At 41.2% G+C, this 22,067-nt stretch overlaps 1 protein-coding gene across 2 annotated transcripts in view; it reads right to left on the reverse strand.

Annotated features, from left to right (window-relative positions):
- The window catches only part of rapsn (receptor-associated protein of the synapse, 43kD), a 256,201-nt gene that overhangs the window by 34,883 nt on the left and 199,251 nt on the right, over nt 1–22,067 (reverse strand). The gene's annotated exons all lie outside the window — the stretch shown is intronic.

The following is a 22,067-nucleotide window of genomic DNA, read 5'->3' on the forward strand; positions in this document are numbered from 1 at the left end:
ACAGCCAATAAATGTTTTAATCTCACTACATATCTTCTCCCGTAGTTTGTAACAGGGAATGTCGTTCGTGGACCTATGGGCGGCAACACTTGAGCAAGACAGCGAGAGTGAGGAGGAGGAGAGATTGGAAGTAAAACGAAAAACAGGAGGAAGTGAGCAAAAAATAAAAAGACGGCCAATGAGAGAATCCAGTTCGGATTATATTAAAAAGGTTTTTTTTTTTTTTAAGCTCTCAGAATCCCCAAATGACAAGACGCTGTGGAATCCAGCTGCGTGCCGCATTTACAATGTCTTGCACAGATGCTGTTACGAATTACCGGGACAGAAAATTACTACTCCAAGCCTTGGTTGCATGTTAACTACGGTGGCAATATCTACAAGGAAATACCGCTAACGCAATATGCATGAACGGTGGGGGTAATTAAGTCCAGGCCTGGCAAAAGGGACTGTTAATTGTGCATACATTATTATGTTGCATGCATTGATTGTTCTAATTAAATACGATGCTAAATTCACTCTGTGTTCACATGTGAATTGTGCTGGCTATCTACTTAGACGAAGCCAAATACTAAGAAACAAGCATATATTTACTTATGGTTATAAATGGTGCTCAACAGAATGGTAATTGTAATTTTACTCATACAAACCCAAGTGTACCCCTCATTTCTAAGACATATTATTGGTATATTCTGATACAGTGGATGTTGCATTTGTTATCTTTGTAATTATTCTACGAAGCCAAGCACTAATTACTGTGTAAAAATAAAAGTAAAAATAAAAAAACATTCAAAAATGGCAAAAATAGAAATATGTACACCTGAGCAGCCATTGCATGATGAGCCACATCCGAGTTCGCTGCGCACTACAGTTGCAGAGAGGTGTTATCTTGGCATGGGGAAACACTGGCATAACATTGGAGGGAGCTGAGAGATCTGAAGTTGGCTTTTGATGACCTAATGTCGGACAATAATAGAGCCACAGAGAACATGGGTAAAGAAATCACAAGGCTGAAAATAAGATGTGATGAGCTGGAGGCATTAGTTAAAGCGGGTGCCACAGCAGGGACACAAGCTGAAACGGGGATGCTCCAGGCTCAGCCCTCAGTGGTGGGGGTGGGCCCCCCCTACCATTATAACATGTGCTGGGTTTTCCCTCCCTAACTTTGATGGGAAGCCTTTTGAGGATGCCCAACAGTTCCCTGAACGCTTTGAACACACCCTAAGATGACGGGGTGTTCCTGAGGCCGGGTGGCTGGAACATTTGGATGGCACCCTGAGGGGTCATGCTAAGACCTGGAAAGAGTACAAAGGTGACACGTTTTCCTCATGGGCAGTCTTCCGGCACGCCTTTGTGTCCTACTTTCTACTCTCCGTAGGACGGAGTGTGGCACAGGAACTGGGCTTGTAACCGAAAGGTCGCCGGTTCGATTCCCGGGTAAGGACACTGCCGTTGTACCCTTGAGCAAGGTACTTAACCTGCATTGCTTCAGTATATATATCCAGCTGTATAAATGGATACAATGTAAAATGCTATGTAAAAAGTTGTGTAAGTCGCTCTGGATAAGAGCGTCTGCTAAATGCCTGTAATGTAATGTAATGTAATACTTTGACAGGACCACTAACGACACCAGTGAAGGAGGGAGCTGGACAAACTACAGGGCCCCACTGAGGATCTGGACCAGTTCATGTTGAACCTGAGTAAAATACCTGGGTGTAGGCCTTAGTAATTATCTTTTTACAAAATAACAAAGAATAATCCAAAATGGTTCCCAAACATTTGCACAAGGTCCTTTTCCTTTTTTTAATCATTTAAAAACAGTAAATGAACAGTAAAACGAAAATAAAAATCTATCTTGCTTTAGAATTTGCAGAAAGGTCTCATGTTTAATGTTGTACCATTTACAGTTCACATTTGCTTTCAATTACTTGGAGATTCATTGTAAAAGACATTTAAACCAGGAGTGCCCAAATTTTTTGCACCCCACTGTAGCTATAGTTTTCGTTTCATTATCATTTTTTTGTTTCATTATCAAGCCTCCGTTTGCATATATAAACTCCTCAATAAAAGTTTGGAAATTGTGAGTTGTTTGGGGGATTGGATGATTGAACTCTCTATCAGTAACAAAGAACAAACAAGACATATTGGTAATTTTACGCTTTATTCATTAGCATGTACAGCACGCCCGAGCTGATCCCACAAGTGTTCAATTGTGTTGAGGTCTGGGCTGTTGGCAGGCCATTCCATTCTCTCTACTCCCACATTCTGGAGGTAGTCTGTGATACCCTGGCTCTGTAGGGGCGAGTGTTGTCATCTTGGAGGATGGGGTTAGTGTTGTGGCTGCGTATGGTGGCTGCGTATGGTTCTTCCACCCGCTATGTGGATACCAGTACCAGAATAAAGCGTAAAATTACCAATATGTCTTGTTTGTTCCTTGTTACTGATAGAGTTCAATCATCCAGTCCCCCAAACAACTCAAATCAATAGAGTCAATACCAACAGGAGAATACACTGTTTGACATTGGCAGGGAAATTTGCCACATTTCACTTGGGACCCCACCCACATAATCAGCTGTGCTGCTCAGCCCACAAATGCATGATCCTTACAAATGGGGCATCATTGTAAAGGGAAATGAACAGGCTTTCCAATGATATAACATACAATGCTAATAATACAGTGACAACAGAGATATGATCAACCAAACACAAATTTCCAAACTTTTTTTGAGGAGTTTATGTACCCACCCTGGATGCATAAACATGGAGGTTGCGGTCAAGGGTAATGTAATGGCATAATTTTTTTCAGTTTCCTAAAAAGGATGCAATTCAGAAGAAATGGATGGCATTTTTCAAAAGCTATGGGCACACAGGCTTGTATGTCTGACCTGAAATGCGTGTCATAGTTATTGACATTACTTAGAATAGTATTTGATGGATGTGTGTTTGATATATCCCTCTGTGGTAATTTATGGTCATTCTAACTATTTTCAGCCCCTTTGTAATCACTTTAGGGTGTTGCAAGAGTCACATTTCTTGTAAATTGATCCAGGCATTCCTTTCTTTTACTGTGAATAGGGGCAACATGGTTGATGCACATTGACATACTGTATTTACACAAAGTCTAAAGACAGTGCTATGAATGGGAAAAAAAATCTATTCATAAATAGGCTATAATCAGAGCAAATGTTATAAATGACAGCAGTAATTATCTTATAGATGGACATTTTATAGGTGATGTGTGCTATGCTTGAGCGATTGTTTTGGCTTAAACTAATAATAACACAAGGAAACTAAACATTTATTTCACCCTGGGTTTTGTATGAGCAATTCTCTATTCCTAAATCAGAGGTTGGTCAAACAACCAAACAGGCTTACAAACAGACAGCGCACTGAATAGTGGGAATTGTTATGCAGATGACACACAACTCTTCTTCTCTTTCCCCCCACCTGCCTTACAGGTTAATAACCTCCCTACTACGTGAGCTGTCAATCACAGTTGATGGCACCACAGTGACTGCCTCTCACTCTGCAAAGAGCCTGGGGGTGGTCATATCACGGAGCTTCTCCACTCTAGCTCCCCATTGGTGGAACAAACTCCCTGTTCCTCTTCGAACCACTCCCTCATTACCTATCTTCCGCCGTGGTCTGAAGATGCATCTCTTCAGACTATACCTGGACTACCCACTCTATGCCACCACTCTATGGATCATTGCACTTAAATTCCCCTCTTTCATGCCACTCATGTTACATGTACCTCCATTCCAGCACTTTTTGTACTTTGTATTATCGTCCTGATCTTGTAGCGTGTACTGCCCCCTGGTTTGACTTAGCATCGGTTAGGTCAGAATTATGTTCACTGTATGAACTGGACTTTGTGTACTTGGCTTTTCCCAAACCCTTTTAAGACCGCAACTGTAAAACCTTTACTCAAAAAACTTAGACCCCTCCTCTCTTAGTAATTACCGCCCCATTTCAAATATACCTTTCCTGAGCAAGGTTTTAGAGAAGTAAGTGTTTACACAGCTCAGAAAATAAATGGACTGCCCCTGCCCTCACTGGAAGACACCTTCAGATCATGCTACCTCAGCAGAGTCAACAGCATTCTGAAGGATGCAACTCACCCCTACCAGCATCTCTTCTCTCTGTTGCCAACCGGAAGGCGCTACAGGGCCTTATAGGCACGCACCTCCAGGCTCAAAAACAGTTTTTATCCCAGAGCCATCACTGAACTGAACTCCATAAAACACTGACCCCCTATCACCACCCCCCCAACATCACCATAGCACTCCACACCACAGGACTAACACTGACATGATGACATTGACGTGCAATAATTGACGTGCAATAAGTTACTATATGCACTTTCTCTTTTTTATTACCTTTTTTCCTTTTTTAATTATGTATCTGTTTGGGCGGGAGCGCGTGTGTGGGTGTTTGCGTGTGTGTGGAATGTTAGATGAACCGTTTTTTTGGGCTGCACAGCAAATTTTGTTGTATGGACATGTACAATGACAATAAAGGCATTCTATTCTATTCTATTTAAACCAGGGGTTCTCAACCTTTTGTGGACCAATGCCCCCCTATCGAATGTTCAAGTCCCATACCCCTCCCCCCCCCCCCCTTAACAACAAAAATTGAATTATCAGCCCCAAATGTAGGTTATTATTTGTTGATGTTCGTGATCAGGGGTCATCACCGTGTTTTTACCACGGACATACAAAACTTGAAGTGGTCAAATATTACCAGAAACACACAATTGCATGCTAGACCTCACAATGTGCCATAGTACATTAATATGCTACATAATGTATAATGATAGTATTTCTAACATTTAAGAAAAACAGTGCCCTCCCTTATTATGATGAAAATTTGGAGACCGGAAAGTCAGCCGTTGTATATGGGCAGGTGGCAATCCTAAAACAGGCATCAATGCGGCATGCACCATGATGCGCTGTTCTCAAACAGATAGCACCAGAATTTGACAATGTCACTGTTGCATCGGTCAGACATGAATAATGTCTTTATGCCATCATCTTCGCAAAAGACGAGGTACTGTGACTGCAGTTCGGGAACAGACACATGTTTTGCGAACCTCTGCACGATGTTTGCCATATCGCTCTCCGTTGGTTTGGGGTTCAGGGGATCAAGAAAGAGCATTTGTTTGACCAATTTTCTTTCTGGGAATCTGGTCCGGGAGGCACTTTGTAGCCTCTTTGCGTAGTTGACTAACGTGATGTTGAAGTTCAGTATCTCTGAATCTGAGAGATGGTGTTCACGTTTGCATTCGTCAATGAATTCGTTCAAACTCGCGTTTGGAATTTTCAAGTCTCTCGGATCAAAAAACGAGGTGTCATTGTTTCTGTTAAGCCTGGTGCACACTAAAGGATTTTCAAATCTTAACGATTTTAAAAATGTGGGAGACCACAGACATAACGACAGATTTAACCGATTTTTAATATTTTAATCGTAAGAACGCACACACCAGACAATTTGGTCAAGACACAGGACCACACACTTGGCGCTTATACTAAACAATTTCAGAGTGGCGATTACAGACACTCACAGAAACTTGCGTGATCAAACGTGACTTCAGAGCAAAACAAACATGGAGGCGGACCGTCGTCATCAGCTGGTTGCTCTTGTGTGTGCTGTTTTGCACCAAAAAAATACAAGAAAAAAACTTTATTTTTCGGCACTTCTTGCACCTCCAAGATTTTCTAACTAGCCGAAATCACCGCTGATGACACCAATGCGAACATCGTGTGTGATTGGCCAGAAATTCATGGTGGCCGTGATTTATTTTGTTATAATTCCGCAAGCTGATTCCTCGTCTCCATGAAGACCACACTGCCGGCAACGTTGCAATAATTACACATAATACAATAATATTTATACTTTTGTTGCTACATGCAGTTGCCTAACCACATCGAGTATAAAACAATTTTGTCTGCAGAGAACTTCTTCGGTTTCAGCAAGCCGAAAAAAATTTGGTTGGTGACGCTTCCCGGTCAGCTCGCTCTCATTGGCTATTGCGGGTTTCTGCTCAATATTCGATCGCTGTTCCTTTCACACTACAGGATTTCAAGTCGTAAATATCAAACATGTTTGATATTTACGATTCGAGATCGGGGAGACTCTGATCAGGTCGGTAACATTAAAATCATGTCTGTAAACCCCTCACACTACAGGATAATTTGGGCAGATAATCGGTTCAGACCAGCCTCGAATCGGGAACACCCCCGCGATTGTCGGGAAGGGCGAATCGGACCCAAAATCGGCTGAATTATCCTCTAGTGTGGGGCCAGCATTAAACAGGAATGGGTTCAGAATTACACGCATGTATTTCTGGATGTTTTTATAGGCAGAGTACAAACTCACATTCTCCTTCTGTAGGGCCTTGGTCATTCTAGCCAGCTGTGGAAAAATTCAGTTAAGAAACAATAAGTACAGAATGAATTTGGTATTCTGCAGCATGGCACCCAATGTACCGTAACTTTCTCGATAGCGAACAGAACCCTCGCTTCCATTTGCAGTGCTCTCAAAATATTGTACGAGGCTGACTCAAAGTTCCACGAAGTGCTCTACACAGGCTGCAAGGCTCAGCCACTGAATTTTTTTGTAAGTAACCAGGTGGCTGTATTCTTAATCATTTAAAGCACAGATGCGGGATAACTCCTTCTTTCTAGTGGGCCACTAAAATGTGACAATAGCTGCGGTTACATGCACACTTTTTTTCATTCTGATTGAAATCATTCCGATTGAAGATTTCGGGTCAACTGTTTACATGGGATGTGATCTAATACAGTCTGGTGTTCTCATGCGTTGACACATTTAATCAGAACAGCTGTGTGACATGCGCAAAAGTGATGAATACATACTTTGTAAAAAGGGAAGCTGGTGGGGTCTGATCCACTTTTGTTGTTGTGGGATTTAGCCTTGTAATAGCCGGTCTTCAAAGTTTTCCAGCGGTTTGTTCAACGCTTGCAATTTGTTCAACGCTTTGGCCTATCCCGGCTTCATTCATTTTTTAATGGACTTGCTTCTATAGGTCATTATTTCTTATTTTCCTACCGTCTAGGTAGGGGTGGGCGATATGACGTTATTAGATCGTGAACGATTAAAATGTCTCCATGATCTGTCTTTCCAGAGAGATCGGGAATATCGGGCTACAGTGAAACTGCACATTCTCATACACGCTCATACAAGGCATCCAATGTTGTTTTTTCAGCCAAACCTACACATGTCAGGAGGCTGCATTACAATTTTCAGACAAATTCAGGGTGGAATCCGATGTTGTTTTCTCAGCCAAACCTAAAATCTATTTTTTCAGTACTTTTCTATTTTTTCTGTGCCGGCAAATAAGTCAGAGGTGGTCCAGCGCTAGCTTTTGGTTGCTAAGGGGACGTGTATCGACCACCCCATATAAATGAATGGAACTTGACATAAATTTGCTAGCATAGGCTACTGTAGAAGTGTCCTATCTTCCGTATTAGAGATTAATATGAGAAAGGGTGGTCGCTATCAGCACGTCTAGGAATCCGTACATATCCACAGTTGTAAGCCAAGTCGCAGGATGCAAAATAGCCGTTCGGAAAATAGTTTGAAATTATTAAGCAACGTATGCGCCATTGCTTTTAATGGGTCGCAATGAGATAATTCCAAGCGTGTTGTTTGTCTTAAAGTTGACACTGTAAATAAGACTGTATAACTACATGTATGTATGAAGTTGGTTTTTTACATTCATAAAGTTTATTATGTGTATTTTTTTTACAGGACTTACATTTTAATAGGTAATGATGTCCAGTTCTATCTAATAAATATTAGATAGGCTCAAAAATTTCTTTGGCCTTGATATCCACAAATCTTTGGAAAATCAACTGGGTCTTATCGGTACAGTCGGAACTTTCATCACACATAATTACATGCATGAATGGGCTTCCCCTATGCTAGTTAGGCTGGCAGCTGCTAACTTCTCCCCATTTTTTTCTGTGTTTCTGGCTACAGTGCTAGCTAGCACTGCTGTGGAGCCTGCTGAACGCAGACGATTTTGGGTCAACTTTTTTTTTGCAATTTCTTTGAAAGTGTCACCCGCTGTAAACGGCAGTTTTGCTTTGGCAATCCGAAAGCTAAAGAGAGGTCATTTTCCTGTTCAACTTTCTCTCGACTGACGAAACTATTCATCAGCTTAACTTGCCCCGTCCTCTCCTCTTTGGCCTTGCTAGCAAACCGCCCCTTTTCAACAGAAGACATACCATCCGTTTTTGTTCGTTTCTTGCACCACTTCTCACTGTGGTCTCTCGCTGTTGTTGACTTTAGCTGTTTCATTGTCTGACCACACCTCATACACTCCAGCAACCCATCATCTCTCAAAAAACAAAAAAGTCTTTCTCCCACAAAGGATTAAAAGCGCGTTTGGTCATTTTTGGGGGCTGTAATGTTAGGATAGCTAGCTGTCTAGTTAGCGACCTGGCTCACAGTAGGAGAATGCGCGCAATTGGGTGAGTTTAATTTACATATTAATGCGCATGTCATCCCGACTGTTAAGGTTACAGTCGCACTGTGGCCAAATTAATTTATTAGTCTCAGAAAACATTAGATTGTCAATATTTTGACAAGAAATTGATTGCAATGTATATTATCATGGGAAAAAAATTAACTTTTTTTCCCAATCAATTTTTTTAGTGCCACGGACACAGACAAGTCTTGCCACGGACACGTTGATGACCCCTGTTCGTGATATTATGTTATTTTTTCTTTTAATCATACAAGCCTACGTATTCTGTTTAATTTTCGGACAAGAACTACATTTTAGCTGTGCCATAACCCTTGGCTGCCACCAAAGGGCAGAAAATGACTTATGTCTTGTCTAATCTTTCGTATTCAGTGCCTTACATTTGCTGGCTGTGGTCTCTTGTGCTTCTTGTTACTCATTGTAATTGTGCTTATTTCATTATAGTTTATTAATAACTCTTCCTTTTTTATCCTGGTTCCTACCTTTTGTTTCTCTGTTCACCTCAGTAGCCTACATCTCGTAACAATTTGGCATGCTCTTTTTATTTTGGGGAATATGCTGTGTTTTTCATGGATCAAACAAGCCTAGGCGATTGTACAGGAAAAAATGTTTTGGCGACAATAGCGGCAGCCTACAGCCCAGAAATTATTTCCTCATAAATGTGCCTATGAATTAGCCTACAGCTACAGACAATGACACAGAAAAATGATACAGACCAGTCAAATGTGTTTCACAACGGAAAGAGCAACAGTAAGAGGACGGCTGAAATATGAGCTCAGCCCTGTGCGTTACGCATTTACGCTAGCTGGTTCCAGCCACAGGGCAGGTGAAAAATGCAAGTTAAAGGCGGTTAGCCGGCTACTAGCTGGTGAAAAAGGACAATTTAGGGTTAGGTTTAGGGTTAGGGTCTTATGACACTGAACTGGTATTAGGCTATTTAAAAATATTTATAAAGAACCAAAGCCAACAATGATTGAGAGGACAAAAATAATGGGAATGAAAGCATGTTGCAAAAACACAAGCTACGTTGTGACAATGCAACGTCAGTCTGTAGCTATGTTGACTACAGAGGTCAAACAAAAAGAAGTAGGCTATACACACAAGGAAATGGTACTCACAATAATAAATCAATCGAGTACAGCGAAAATATTTGAAAACGACTGCTGAATTTAACCGGTACCTGCGACATTAGCCTGCCCTACCGTAGGTATATAACTAGATACCGTCAACTAGCTAGTAACGAACACCTCCAAGAACCCATCGCCTGTGAGCTAGCTAGCCAGCTAGGCTAATCCCACTAGCCGCTGTCATAAAATTTTTCCGGACCGTGAAGAATGCCTTACTTGTTTATATTTTGAACAGATGTGGCTACAGGATAAATCTATCGTTGTTTCCGTCGCAGCATTTTCGACACAAGCAATATCGGAAGCGCTATCCTAAAATTCCTTCTTACCGTGAAAAGTGCCTGACCCGCAAGCGGAGACTAACACGGTGACACAATAACATCGAGAAATAATATCTTTGGGAAAAAAATGCTATATTCTGTAACTGAATTTAGATCTCTTCTCCTTGTACACCAGATCCCTTGGCCCTGTAATATCTGCCCATGGCTTGTCCTATCACTCCTGTGCCGACGACACGCAACTCTTTCTCTCCTTCTCCCCATCGGACACACAGGTCCCTGCCCGCATCTCCGCTTGCCTGAGGGACATACAGAGCTGGATGGACAATCACCACCTGAAGCTCAACCCGGGAAAGACGGAGCTAATCTTTATTCCTGCTCTATCCTCTCCCCTCCTCGACTTTTCCATTTCCCTAGGGGACACCTTAGTGACATCATCACCCTGTGCCAAGAATCTCGGAGTGGTGATGGACAACAGGCTGTCCCTCTCCAAGAACATTGCAGCAGTAAGCCGGGCATGCAGATTTTTCCTGTATAACATCCGCAGAATCCGCCCCTTTCTCACCACCTACTCAACCCAGCTCCTGGTCCAAGCAATGGTTCTATCCCGCCTGGACTACTGCAACTCTCTTCTGGCTGGACTACCGGCATCTGCCACCAGACCCCTGCAACTCATTCAGAATGCTGCGGCTCGTCTGGTCTTCAACCTCCCCAGACACTCCCACGTCACTCCCCTGCTCACTACCCTCCACTGGCTGCCTGTTATAGCTCGCATCAAATTTAAAACATTGGTCCTAGCATACCAGGCAGTCAAGGATCAGCCCAGCATACCTCCACAAGATATTCAAACCCTACATGCCAGCCAGATCCCTCCGTTCTGCTACCTCAGGACGCCTAGCACCTCCTCCTCTTCGCACCTGCACTTCCAGAACACGTCTCCTGTCTGTTCTGGCCCCACGATGGTGGAATGACCTCCCTGTGGAGGTCAGAACAGCTGAGACACTGACCCATTTCAAACGACGACTGAAGACTCACCTCTTCAGGCTGCACCTCTCCCCATCCCGCCCTACCCCCCTGTAAATGACTGTAAGCTTAGGGTTGTAACTAGGCAGCTGTTTCGTAGGTGACTTAGGTGCATTAACTGTCTTAACTACTGCTTGTATTTTTTCCATAGACTGCGTTGTTGCCGTTCTCGTTGTTTAGTGTTAATCAGTTTAACCTTCATTACATTACATTACATTACAGGCATTTAGCAGACGCTCTTATCCAGAGCGACTTACACAACTTTTTACATAGCACTTTACATTGTATCCAGTTATACAGCTGGATATATATACTGAAGCAATGCAGGTTAAGTACCTTGCTCAAGGGTACAACGGCAGTGTCCTTACCCGGGAATCGAACCGGCGACCTTTCGGTTACAAGCCCAGTTCCTTACCCACTGTGCTACACTCCGACCTTCAGGGTCCAAGTTGAACTATGCGGTTGTTCCCTGCACTTGGACCGGTACTTCTCTCTAGGGGTTTCGTCATACTTGTTCCTGGTTATGGTTATACACTTTGTTGTACGTCGCTCTGGATAAGAGCGTCTGCCAAATGCCTGTAATGTAATGTAATGTAATATCACCGAGTATTTGTAAAGAGGGATGCTCTTTGATTTTATTATCTCTCACATTTGGTTGTTTACTTTAAGTGCAACATACAGCATAGTTAACGAAGTGAATTTAATACGTAGTTAGGAAACCATTCCTCCTCACGCTCCCTCTCGACTGTGAATATACTCCTGGCGTTATGTTGCCCTCTAGTGGCTACTGGGTAACCACATAATATTTTATTTTTTCTGCCATAGGCGTTTGATACAAATTAACAACTGTAAATTGTAATACTTAAATCTATATGGATTTTGGAAGCGTGGACTAACCTCTTAGTTCGATCCAAAGTACTGAGGTTGTTGTTTTGCCGGTCAAAGCAAGGACGTTCCTTATGTGCCTTGGCCGACTGGCTAATTTTTCCTTCTTTTTTTCTTTTTTTTTCTTTTTATCTTTTTGTTCTGTTTGTTCCATGTTCGACACTGCACATATGATCTATGTATACCCAGGGGGGTATTTATTTTGTCCTGCTGATCCATCATTATACTTTCTGTCTCGACCCTACACAGCATTTTATTATAGATGATGGCTGATTACACAGCAGTATCGTGGAATATTAATGGTGGAAATGGACCCATCAAGCGGGCCAAATGTCTTGATCTCCTACATCGTAAGAAAATTCAAATTGCGTTCATACAGGAGACCCATTTAAAACCAGTTGATGTACACAGATTTCAAAATAAGCATTTCAAAGTCTTAGCAAGTTCATGTGCTACAAATAAAACAAAAGGAGTTTTAATCCTAGTTAATAGAAAACTCAGCCTAACTCTCCATAACACTGGAGGGGACTCAGAGGGAAGGTTTTGCTATGCTTATCTTACACTCAACAAATTTTGCTTTGCCTCCCTGTATGGCCCTAATGACTTTGATCAGACATTCTTTGATTATGCAAAATTGGAATTACTTCAGTTTGGTGATACTAAGCTTGTTTTAGGGGGAGATTTTAATTTGACTGTTGACCCTACCCAAGATAAATCGCATCAATCTCCACAACTCAGAATTCCCCCCTCCTTATCCTACCTCCATAATTTTATGAGTGATTTGAATATTGTGGATCCCTGGCGCCTTAGAAACTCTGGGGTAAAGGATTTTACCTTTTTTTCCGGTCGCCATAAAACATGCACGGATTGATTATATTTTTGTTTCGCCCAGTTGTTTGAAATATGCTACTGCTACTGAGATCCTTCCTATGCTATTATCCGATCACGCTCCTGTGCTGCTCACTCTGTCCCTCACTCCAACTATTCCTCGATCCAAAAGATGGCGTTTTAATGTATTTCTTCTTAAAAATGAACAATTTATGCTCTCAATCATTCAAGAACTTAAACTATTCATTCGTTTGAATGATACTCCTGATGTGTCTCCTCACACATTGTGGGAAGCTACAAAGTGCTTTGTCCGTGGTAACAGTATCTCTTTTGCCTCTAGCTTGTCTAAAAATCGCAGGGAGAAGATGGTTATTTTGGATAAATCAATTTGTGAGTTAGAGACCCTTCAAAAACAAAGTTTTGATGAGGACAGATCACAATCCTTAAATTCTCTTAAAGCAGAGTTTCAGGATATCACAAGTGTGAAAGCAGAATTCTTACTCTTAAAAACCAGACAACTTTATTATGAAAATTCTGAGTGACCAAGTAGATTATTAGCCTTAAGACTCAAACAATCGGAGCGTCTATCCACAATCGATGTGATCAGGGATGAACTGGGTGATATGCACATGCACCCCACCCAAGTCAATGATATTTTCAAAAGCTTTTACACTAAACTCTACAAATCTGAAAAATCAGCCAGTTACACAGAGGACATTGACACATTTTTGGACCCACTGAATCTTCCCGCTCTATCAAAGCCCCAAGCTGACCTTTTAGATGCCCCTATTACTTTAGAGGAACTGAAATTTGCTGCTTGTTCAATGCAAAAGCATAAAGCCCCTGGTCTTGATGGCATACCCCCGGAGTTATTGGTGGCACTATGGGACTTGGTTGGGCCGCTATTACTTAAATCTATTGAATACTTTCTTGAAATTGGAACGTTTCATAGAGATCAGAAGACTGCCCTTATCTCACTGTTATTGAAAAGTGGCAAGGACCCATTAGAATGCTCCAGCTATAGACCATTAGTACTTTTGAATTCAGATCTGAAAATATATGCTAAGGCTATAGCAAGGAGATTAGAGACCGTTATCACCAGTCTGGTACACCAGGACCAGACCGGCTTTATCAAGGGCAGATTAGCAGCTGACAATCTTCGAAGACTGTTCCATATTATAGACTCAACTTCTACCTCAAACACATCCTGTGGATTGATATCATTGAATGCTGAAAAAGCGTTTGATCGCTTGGAGTGGGGATATTTGTGGGCAGTACTGAAGCGTTTTGGTTTCAACGATCGGTTTATACATATGATTCAAATCCTGTACGACAACCCTACTACCGGTGTACAAACAGGACATTTGATATCCCAACAATTTTCTCTTGAAAGAGGCACCAGGCAAGGTTGTCCGTTGTCCCCAATGCTGTTTGTGTTATCTTTAGAACCTCTCGCTCAAGCTGTAAGGCAGAGCCCTTCCATAAAACCCATATACATTAATAACACACACCACCATATCTCCTTATACGGAGATGACATTATACTGTACATATCAGATATTCCAAACTCTGCTCCTCATGCTTTAACATTATTCAACCAATTTGGCTCCTTTTCTGGCTATAAAATTAACTGGTCGAAGTCTATCCTAATGCCATTAAACTCAATAGCCAGCTTATCATCCCTCTCATCTTCAATTCCCATTCAAATTCAACCCTCCGGATTCACTTACCTAGGCATTAGGATATTCCCCAACATTAACAGAATTTGCAAGGATAACTACACAGTTATGTTAGATAAAATCAAGTTTGATCTCACAAGATGGTCCCCTTTGCACCTCTCATTACATGGTAGGATCTCAGTTATTAAAATGAACATTCTTCCTCGGATAAATTTTTTGTTTTCTATGACCCGCCTTAGTCCCTCTCCAAAGTTCTTCAAAGACATAGATGCAATCTGTAAAAAATTCATCTGGAATAACAAACGTTCTAGAATACGTCTGGAAACCCTCCAACGCCCTAAACCGGCAGGTGGCCTAGCTTACCCTAATTTCAAACTTTACTTTTGATCCTTTCAACTAAGACCCATCAGGACATGGTTGGATAGTACATTATCAGAGGTTCCTTGGTGTATTATGGAAGAGGCTCTAGTATCCCCATTTAGGCTTAAAGACCTTCCCTTTTCCGGTCTTAAGCAGAATACAATTTCTTTACGTATGGGACCTATTATTGATAATTCATTGGCTATTTGGAAACAAGTGGAAAGATACCTAGATATCCCAGGTAGATTACATAAGAACTCCCCCTTGTGGCGTAATTACAATTTATTATCAGGCTCCAAGCCCTTTATTTTTCCTCCTTGGTCCAATAACAATGTGTATGTTTTGGACGACTTGTTTGATGAAAATTGTCTACAAACTTTCCAGACTCTTAAGGAAACATTCTCTCTTCCTGCTACCTCCTATTTCTTTTATCGTAGGATCCGCTCAGCACTACGTGCAAACGGGGTCCCCCTGACCTCCCCTTTGTGCGAACACACTCTGTACAAGTTCCTTACCTTGTCTAATACCACACGGGGTTTAGTATCTTTTTTGTACAATAAATTTATTAAGGCCAGACTGAAACCTTTAGGTGTGGTGACGATGTGGCATAGGGATTTTGAACGACTAAATGTGAATCTTAACTGGGAGAATGTATTTATTTCCTCTAAGAACCTGGCACATCAGGTGATTAATTACAAACTGGCCCACAGATTTTATATCACTCCTCATCGAGCCCACCAAATGAAACTCATTACTGATAATTCCTGCAAGATATGTAATATTGGGATTCCGGGCTATTTTCTACATATGTTCTGGGAATGCCCTGTTATTTTAGACTTTTGGAAACGGGTGGCCCAAACTCTATCAGACCTGTTAGCTGTCAAGCTTCCCTTATCCCCGGCCTTACTACTTCTTGGAGACAACTCAAACATTGTTTTGAACTTACAAAAGAGGCGTCTTTTTATGGCAGGATTGACTGCAGCTAAGAAGTCCATACTTAACGGTTGGTTCGAACCTCAATGTGATAGAGGGTCTGTGTGGCTGAGGTTTTATTTGTCCATCCTAATTCTTGAGTGCTCAACTGCAAAGCTTCATGGGGCTTCAACTACGACCTTGAATAACTGGACCAAGGGGATTGATTTTATTAAAGCTTTAATTTAGGTTGGGGCCTTTATTTATATGGGTGTGTGTGTGTGTTATATGTATGCCTGTGTTTATAAGCGTGTACGTATGCATACACAAGTGTATACTTTATTTTACCGTATTTTAAAAAAATGTATTTCTCATTTTTACTCTTGAATCTAGGCTACACCTGTGGCATAATGGTGTGATCATTATTTATAAAGAAATATATAGTGTCTATGGGGAGCTACAACCTTAATGGAGTACTTACATACAGTATATATGAGCCATCCCTCTTTTAATAGCATCATATTGATGGATTTGCCTTGTAAAATTTGTGAACTACTATGTATGAATCCCCCCCTTGCGCCTTTTTTTTTCTTTCCTTTTTTCTTTATGTATATGTATATATGTATATTTGTATGTGTGTGTAGTGTCATGCCGTTCTGTCTTTTTTTTGTTAAATGCCCAATAAAAATATATTCACAAAAAAAAACGCGGTTTGTCGTCGCTTTCATTAGGGGTCCAAGCAACGTGTGCATGTTTTCTGCTGTTGTTGCCAGTTATATTGGAAATGTGAATGCATTCTGTCGCCTCGGATGTCAAGACATGAAAGTGAATGTTTGCATAAAAACATAATGAATGTGTTTGAGAGGATATATAAAACAGTTACAATCTGACTATTGGCCTGTTATATCCTATTTGTTGCATAACAACGGTCCAAGTTCAACTACCAACGACAGGTTTGCTTGACAACGGTAAAATATTCCCAAACGGCTGCAGAAGAATATTTCAATTCCAGGTGATTAAATCGATAAAAATCAATAAATACAAAAGTAACCATATATAGTCATTGTTGGTAACCCGTTGTATATAAGTGGAATAAACCCCTCCGGGCTGTCCCGGTTATTAGAAAATAATGTAGGCTACTTCGGTGGTAGTATGAGGTTACAGAAGAAATCATAGGACAGATGGACCGACGACAACGTCGGTTTTTCATACGTCAGTGGGCTAATTTGCCTAATCTTTGCGGGATTTTAGACCACGGTGGAAACGCAGACAACAATGGGTTGAAGGAACCTTTTAGTTCCGGGTACTTTTGGTGGAAACGCGGCTTTAGTTAGGATAATTAGGGGCCAAAGCAGCGAAGCTGGTGGAACCCTATTGTATCTGTTAGGAGTATTATTAGGGGTCCAAGCAGTGAAGCTGGTGGAACCCTATTGTATTTGTTAGGATTATTATTCTTATTGTTCTCCGCTAAAAGTGTCTGAGGCTCAGCAACCATGGTGGCGCTATAACAAAGGGTTATGCGTAAAAGGCCATAACTCCCACACCATACGTTAGATCAACACAAAGCTTCATCGACCGATGCATCTGAACGTGCTCTACAACTTTTCCATTGGCACCACCTATGTCAGCCATATTGTTTGCCCGCCATTTTGACTTTTTCGTTGGGGTGTGGAAGCTTTCTCCACTAAAATGTCTGAGGCTCAGCATTACATTACATTACATTACATTACAGGCATTTAGCAGACGCTCTTATCCAGAGCGACTTACACAACTTTTTACATAGCACTTTACATTGTATCCATTTATACAGCTGGATATATACTGAAGCAATGCAGGTTAAGTACCTTGCTCAAGGGTACAACGGCAGTGTCCTTACCGGCAGTTCGAACCTCGACTTTGGTTACAAAGCTGAGTTCATTACCACTGTGCCACACTCCGACTTATGGTCAGCAACCATAAGTTGTACACCAACCAAATTTGGTGGGTGGTTTCCTATGGTCCCCCACTACTCAGGCACTACAAATCACCTATGTCGGCCAGATGGTGGCGCTATAACAAAAGGGTCATGTTTAAAAGGTCATAACTCCCACACCATAAGTCAGATCAACACAAAACTTCATCGACTGATGCATCTGAATGTGCTCTACAACTTTGCCATTGGGAGCACCTATGTCCGCCATATTGTTTGCCCGCCATTTGGACTTTTGTATTAGTTGGGGTGCAGAAGAGCTGGAGCTTCAAATCTAAGTGTTACGACATCAAGTAAACTTCTTTACGGCAAGCGACATTCATGGCGACGCAAGTAATCCGACACCGTAGGGTCTAGTTTTTATCAGTGAGGGGAGGATCTGAACGTCGGGGAAGCAATCGAAGACAGTGCCAGCCAGAGTGCATGCTAGGCTATTAAAGGTTTGTTAGTAAAAGCTTTTTGAGAGGATGAATACTTTTCTTTGGCATGGATCGATCTGAAGACAGTATCGGGTGAGTTTGTTTAGTCTTTGAATCTGTCATTATGCTGAGAAATAGCTAAACCATTTTATTGGTGGAGTTTCTGTGCACACGCGCGAAAACACGCTGGTATAATAAAACAATGATGGCAATACATGTATAGTCTGCTTCGTTCCGTTGCTACCATAACATAAACTATCTTGTGTCTACAGCTGCAGTTTCTTGCTGCAATTTCTAATATTGAATATAAACAAAAGACGCAATTTATGCTGTAGTCTGCCAATGTGTAAATAAATAATACGGTACTCCGAGTACAGCTAGCAGGGGTGGCGAGTTGATATTTCATTTTTTGCTACTAAAAGTTTGTTAGTAAAAGCTTTTTGAGAGGATGGCATGGATCCATTTGAAGACAATATCGGGTGCGTTCGTTTAGTCTTTGAATCCGTCATTATGCTGATAGAAATTGTATTCTGTAGCAACAAGATAAACCCGACATTAGCCCTAAGATATGCCAATACGGCAGTGAAAATGCTGCTCACTGAGTAACGAAATAAACGAGACAATGTTTTAAATAATGATACCACGTTATTCTACAGTCAATATCTGGGACTAAGTACTGAATAAATATACAAACTCACCGTTGGTTTTACACGTAGAGGTGTCCCTTTTGAGACTGAGTGGTCATATATTGTTTTAATCCGTTTGTGTTGTGAAATATACACTGAGTAAGCTACCTTCAAAAATAGCTGTGCGTAACACCACACCTGTTGTTTACGGCCCTTTTTAGTACAGCCTGGCTTGATTGACAATTCATTTATTCAGTAGGTGAGAGTATAAGCTTTCTAACGATGTATAACATGTCTGATTCTGCTTTTGGAATAGCGTTTTATCGGTCAGCGTAACGGAAAATTTCTTAGCGCATTCACTTGCGCATCTGGGGCAGCATTAAAAGACGCTGCACCTAACGAAACGTTGTCAACGATTTTCATAATTTCTTGGAGAGTACTATTTTTATTGAGGACTTCGGGGCATGGCGAAGTCATATCTTTGCTTTTAGAACCAATCTGACATTGTTTTCTGACGCGAAACAGAAGCGGATAGGACTTTGTCATTGATTTACTGTCTCTGTCTCTATACTACTGAACACAGATAAAATGTCATATTTCAAAAATATGTAAGTATTACTGCTCACAATATTTTGGTTATACGTTATTTTTGAAATTGAGTGTCTTTAAGTAGGTTAGTGGTATTATATAATGTGGATATTGCACACTGTAGTGTTTTTGTGATGCAGCAGTGATGACTAGAGTGTTGGAACATTGCCAAAATGTGGTTGACGGTTGAAAATTGTTTTCATATAGTCCCATCCCCATTCGCCATTATGCTGAGATACTATCAATAAAAATGGTTTAGCTGTATTTGAGTTTCTCTACAAACGCGCGAAAACACGCTGGTATAATAAAACAATGACGGTCAATATAGCCTAAATATATAATCCGCTTCGTTCCGTTGCTACCATAATATAACAAACTTTCTTCTGTAGCTGCAGTTTCTCGCTGCAATTACTAATATTGAATATAAACAAAAGACGCAATTTATGCTGTAGTCTGCCAATGTCGAAAGAAATTATAAGGTAGGCTACTCTGCGCGCAGCTCGCAGAGATGACGAGTTGATATTTCGTTTTTTGTTTCTTTTTTTTCCCCAATGTCGTATTTATTATTTGAAATATGTATTATTATCCTATCTGTGTCTGAGACGCTCTGAAATGTGCATTCTCTGCTAAACTGATCAATGGATTGGAATATGTGGCTGACGTAGTGCTGCACGGTATAACCAAAACTTCAGCACTTTTTCGGTACTTAAAAAAAAAAGAAAAAAGAAACGGCTTGGTATTAGAGTTTTCCGATGTTCGGTAGTTTTTTGTCAAATGTAAAAGCCAGGAAAATGTGTCTCCCGCATTACTGATTGAGAGGATGAAAAGTGTAATTTGTCAGAATCTTCGCTAGATGGCAGTAGCAACTAAGGTTGCCAAGTGAGGTGACTTGCGCTTGTGCACTCAGCTCGTAGATACAGCGCAAGCTTCAACTCAGTTCACTTCAGTAGCAATAGGTGTTCTAATTTGGAAATATTTTATTATAGGACTATGCTGTATTGTTATTAAAATATGCTGTTTTTAGATCACTCGTTGATACAGCGTAAGCTTTGAGTGAGTTCACTTCAGTAGCAATAGGTGTTCTAATTTGGAAATATTTTATTATCGGAAGATGCTGTATTGTTATTAAAATATGCTGTTTTTAGATCTATTTAAAAGTGAAAGACTTGTTTAAAGATTATTTAGTTTACAACTGTTTTGAATTTTTGAAATATATTTCATATATTTTTCTATTCTCTGCATTCTCTGCTAAGCTAAGCAATGGATTGGAATATGTGTGTGACGCCTATTTTAGTTGCGGCGCGGAAGCACTGCAGCTCTACATCCACGCCGGACCATCTAAATGCTGTTTTATAATTTTGCGTAGTCTGCATAGTTTCCGTTGTGTGCAGCACTCGCGAAGGACCAAATCATTTATGCGGCATATTGCACAGGTTGTGCAGGCAACGTAATTAGATTTTGTTACTGACCGTTACAGTTCAAGAGACAACACCTTCATTCATATTTCCAAACCTACTAAATACTGCACCAATGACCACAAAAATGCTCAGCTAGATGTAACTTGTTGCAACAAAGACATTCACCTGACAAACGCGCTTTTAGTCGCATATTTAACGTTGCCTATCGGTTTTGTGAATCAACAGTTATAACCTGTTAGCCAGAGCCGTATGCCAGTGACTTCATGTCAGCAGTCAACCAATCATCTTCTTTACGGCGTATGCGGGCACTGGTTACTAACCAGGTGCTTTTAATTTCTTGAGGAGGTATGCATCTTCAACGCGGCCGTGGTCTGCAACCGCCCCACATTGCACACAACCCCTACACAGTCCCATTATATGTGTACTATGCAGAAGTATAAAACAGCCTTTAGTGTTGCAACATGATAAAGGCCTTTACGCCTAGCGGCTAGGAGACATCCGTGGCGATGCAGTAGATATGTTGGGTGAAGGTATATGATCATGAGGTCAAAACCATTTAACCCTCCTATTATGTTTGGGGTCAATTTGACCCCATTCAATGTTTACTGTCTCTAAAAATATGGTTACCATACTTTTTTCAGATAGATATTTCATGACTTTTCCTAACTTTATGGGGAAAACATGGCAAACATGATATTAACTGAAAAAATTATTTTCAATATCCTGTACACATGTTGTACGCATCGGTGTTGTTGGGGTCATTTTGACCCCAAACTCTATTGTTATATAAAACCATCTTTTTGATCTTGTTTTTTTTTTGTGTTCGCTGAGGGCACTTTCACATTAATTTGTGTGTGTGTGTGTGTGTGTGTGTGAGAGAAAGAGAGAGAGAGAGAGCATGCGCTTGTGTGCGTGCATGTGCGTGAGGAGAAAACATAGTTCCCACGAGATCTCTGATCATTCTCGCAACATGGGGGCGGGGGCAAACTTATAATAAGGGCTGCACACACAGCCCTCTAAACCTCTTTGCATTTGTGCCTCAACTAAAGATTTTGAAAATGACCACCAGACAGAGGCGTATATTTTCTGCTACTGAGGTTCTTTCACAGATCTTGGAGGGTGAAAGTGATTTAGATGAGGATATGTCTGAGACTGAGGATAATGTTGAGGAGTATGTGGCATCCTCCTCTGATGATGAGAATGAAGCCTTTGAGATACGACATTCTGACCCTCCTTTTGTTTCTCAACCACCAATAAACTGTCCTGTCATCTCTCAACCACCAAAAGACCCTCCTGTCATCTCTCAACCACCAAGAAACCCTCCTGTCATCTCTCAACCCCCAAGAAACCCCCCTGTCATCTCCTCTCAACCACCAAGAAACCTTCCTGTCGCCTCTCAACCACCAATAAACCCTCCTGTCATCTCTCAACCCCCAAGAAACCCCCCTG

Source organism: Anguilla rostrata, chromosome 5, assembly GCF_018555375.3.
Source record: "Anguilla rostrata isolate EN2019 chromosome 5, ASM1855537v3, whole genome shotgun sequence".
NCBI classification, from domain to species: Eukaryota; Metazoa; Chordata; class Actinopteri; order Anguilliformes; family Anguillidae; genus Anguilla; species Anguilla rostrata.